This window comes from Nycticebus coucang, chromosome 15 (genome assembly GCF_027406575.1).
Source record: "Nycticebus coucang isolate mNycCou1 chromosome 15, mNycCou1.pri, whole genome shotgun sequence".
NCBI classification, from domain to species: domain Eukaryota; kingdom Metazoa; phylum Chordata; class Mammalia; order Primates; family Lorisidae; genus Nycticebus; species Nycticebus coucang.
Window position 1 is genome coordinate 41,824,813 of NC_069794.1, and position 4,454 is coordinate 41,829,266.

Below are 4,454 nucleotides of genomic sequence, written 5' to 3' on the forward strand. Positions count from 1 at the left end.
AAGTTCGTGTGCAATTAAAAATAGTGGACTGTTTTATTAACTATGATTTTAATAACAGACAGGATAAAAAGCAGGTTACAAAAGAGTTTGACCCGGTTTAATTAAAAAGGAGTGATATTCCTCATTATTTATATCTAATTGGTTTCTGTATTTGGATAAGAAGAATTCAGAGTGAGTTTGGATCAGTGAGTTTGGGAGATGCCAAATTATCCAATTCTACTTGGTTGTAAGGTTCTGAATAGCAAATACTAAGAGTTCAAAGACTAAAGAAATCGTGTAAATATGCATTTGTTTTTTGAGTTTGGAGAGTAGAAGTTCAAAAAGTGAAAATTCAAAAAACTCAAAAAGAGTTCACAAATAGAATAGTCCATAAGCAAAACATGGAGGCGCAGAGGAACTGAAGGAGCCTGGAAGACCAGGAGGTTTGCAGCACCCAGCACAAGCTGTGGAGCACATGCCCTTTGGGTAACATATGATGGTCAATTCCTGTCTCTACTTCAATTTTTGCTTCAGTAAAGTTAAAAATTTAACTACGTCTATGCAGTTGATTTTACCTTAGTTAATCAAAGGTGAAGTTCTATATGCGTCTATATATATACATTTGTACATATTTATTATGGGATAATTTACATAGAAGAAAATCTGGAAGGCTGTATGCCATAATATTAACAATGGTTATCTTTAAATGATGAGATTTAAGTAGGCTTTTCTTTTCTTAGTTATGTCTAGCTGTGTTTTCCAAAGGCTCTTATAGCGAACATATATTATTTCTGTGATGTTATTAAAATTACTATAGTAAAATAACACAAGTGGAGAAATTGTTTTTAGGGATGATAATATTAACATTTAATTTACAACAGTTCCATGTTGTGAGTTCATAGATTAAATAAAAAGAAAATTATCTATTTTTTCCTCTATAGCTTTATGTCGCAGCAAATCATCTTCTTCTTTTTTGGCAACAAACCATACCATCCGTGGTGTCAGGCTGCTTTCTCCTAAGTGCAGCTGTTTCTGTTTTTTGATTATCTTCTGATTCAACTTCAGCGCTACAGGAGAGACCACTAGAGCTCTTGAACATGAAACTACTTTGCCACTACTTGAATCATTTAACTGTACAATAAACACATAATTTAGGAATGCATTCACAGAATTGTGACAAATATGTATTAATTATCTATAAGTGTACAGCACTTTAAATAACATAATTTATAATCTACGTTTGAATATAAACGTGTTAGGTGTGTGTATTTGAAAACATAATATACTGAGAAGAAAATCGTGAGCGGTGACTATGGCTCAAAGGAGTAGGGTGCTGGACCCATATACCGGAGATGGCAGGTTCTAATCCAGTGCCAGCCAAAACCTGCACCAAAAAAAAAAAAAAAAGAAAGAATAAAAGAAAATAAAAAAAGGAAATTGTAACATTTTGTGTTTTACTCTTGTTGCCTACAGAGTAGTATCATGCTATTTAATGGGTTATTACTTATGTAATGCTTTAACTTGACTTTATTAACTTGATTAAAGTTGATAAAATCATATAATATTTATTTAAATTAAGTATAACATTTAACAAGTAACAGAATGCTTATTTCACAGAATAAGCTTGTTTTTTTGTTTGTTTCTTTGTTTTGTTTCTCTTTGTAGCTTGTTTGTTTTGTTTCTCTTTGTAGCTTGTATTGCCACAAATTGCCGTAAGTTTGATAGCATTTTTCTACTTTCAGAGTTTATCACTGTAAACTGTACCTCACATTAACTGGAATGTGTTTTTTTCAATAGGATATACACCTAATTGGCACCATTTCCGTGGAACTAAATCAGATCTGATGGCCTGGTTTCCCACTTAATTGGAGAGATAATTCCCCTTAATAGGGGCACTTGGCAGATAATTAGGTGAAGCTCAAATGGGGCTGTGGGTCCACATGAGGCTCAGAGGTTGTTGCTTCATCTTTAACTTCCAAGACTTCTGTCCAATTAACCACTAACTGCAGAAGTTTGACACTTTGTGGGAGACATTTAAAACTGTCTTAAACTAAGGTTAATTCACAAATTTGTTTACACCTGTTATGATCTGCAAGCAAGTAGTACTTCTGCCCTTCTTCACATTTATCACCTCAAACAGCATGCCCTGCCTTTCTGACATAGGCCAGGGATGCAGGAGCCAGCTCTTGCCTCAGGAAGCTACATAAAATCTCTGGTCCTAAAACAATTGACTGCATTTTCTATTCTTTTATATATTACATAATCATCATTGTTTGATCTTTTAAATCACATTTTTGCCAATTGGGACTATCAATCATTATCATGCTGCTTTATACTATCTGAGATTTTTGTCTCTCTAGCTTGATTTTAAGCCTTATTGACACAAATAAAAAATCATTTCTCCACATGGAAATTGTTTTTACAATAGTATAAGCTATGTTTAAGAAGATGCTGAGTCCTTAGGGGGAAAAAAATGACATACTAGCTTAACCTTGCAAATGATTGTGTTTAAAATTATGATAAAAATATAAATTTGTATTCATTTTTCAATTGTGGAATCAATACCTAATAAAAGGCTTATCAAGAAATAATGTTGTAGTAATTACTAGAAGATTTTGTATTTACACATGATCAAATTTATTTTACGGGAATTCACTGACAAGTATTATGTTTGCAGTCAAATTCTGCAATAACTGTTTACAAAATAAAATGGTCTGGTAAATCTTGGTTAAAGAAAAGCATAACCTACACATTAATGTATGGAGCATGAGAGAAGCAGCAAAAAGTGGTACAAAGACGCTTAGAGAACACACGATTTCCACTGTACTGCTGGCATGATTTTGTTTCCAATTAGTCCTCTTCAGCTGTACTCCTGTATCCAAACTGTCTCTATAATGATGGCTAAAAGCACAACCAAAAGTTTCCTTCTCTACATCTCACCACACAATTTATGCTACATAAGTTTTCCAATATTTTCTTAAAAGTTTGAGAAAAGAATATTTCTCAGGAAAAAAAAAAGAACAAGAAAGCAAAAACTGATCCCTGATTAACCTTCTCAAATGTGTTTTATTAATACAATGTGCTGTGTTCCTCACTGTTCCCAGAAGACTTCCATTAAATAATTTTCTATATAGTCACATGTGTGCATTGTTTTTTCTAAATGAGAGCTAAACCACAGCTGAGTGTTTTCAGGTGTTTTCCTCCTTTCACAGATGTAATTTCAGCCCAAGTGCTAAGAGCTCAAGATTGAAGACTTAGAATCAAATACATAATCAGACATTAATTATTTATTTAATTTTGGCTAAGTTATTTTAATTCATTGGGCTTCTCTTTTCTCTCCCACAAAAATGGGTCATATTTTATTAAAACATTAATAAAATACATTTTGTATACCTACTTTGTACCAGGGTAGGTAACATTGATTTCAGCAGACATAAACCTTGACCCCACAGAAGTTAACGCACACAGTAACAATAACAATAAGATAATATAACAATATCTTATATTTTTCATTTGAATCCTACACAGAAATTTACGTGAGAACAAAAAGCCATATTTTTTATTTTCTTGAAAACATATTAAATCTGACTTTAAGGTCCTATCTCATAATGAAAGCAGGAAATTGAATCTTCCGTTTTATTTGCGCCATGTTCCCTTTCATTAGGATTTTGCAACAGTGCCTTTCAACTATGGTGATAAAAAGCCAGGTCAGTTGTGCTACATCTTTGTCCCATTACGGCCACCTTATTCATGCTCTATGGTCAGCATTACCTTGATGCAAGATTATGGTGCTCAAATATGCAATTGAAGAGTTATCTTTTTCTGAAATATTTTAAGCCAAACCATGGAAACATCTACCTGGATTTAAAACTACCTCCCCAGGTCTTTGCCAGGCAGTGGCATATGGGACTACTATCTTTGGAAAGCTATGCTTCCCTGGAGCTGGAATAAAGTAACACTTTTTTTATTTCAGCTTTTCTCTCCTCAGAGGCAGTAACCTGTCTCCACTCTCCATTTGCATAATCCTTAAGAAACGTAGGTTTCTAGAAAACAAAACCTAAGTTCGTATATTCTGTAAAGATGGTTGTATTGTCTTTTCCATAATTCTCACCTCACATTGTTCATAAGATGAGACCCCTCTGATTGAGGTAAGAGAACACAAAACCTTACTGATTTGATGAAAACTGGAGGAAAAATTAAAGTTAACCAAACAGTTAATATCTAATTAATTTAGTATACCACATTATTAAGCATTAAGCTTCAAGAGGCAACAAAGAATAGCATTATAGTGAAGTACGGTGTCTCATGCCTATAATCCCAGCACTTGGGAGATCAAGGAGGAAGGATTGCTGGAGGCCCAGAGTTTTAATGCAGCCAGTGTAAAATACAGAGAGCTCCATTTCTACAAAAATTATAAAAATGTTAGCCAAGTGTGCTGGTGCTCCTATATCTTATTGGAATTATGATCAGGAGGA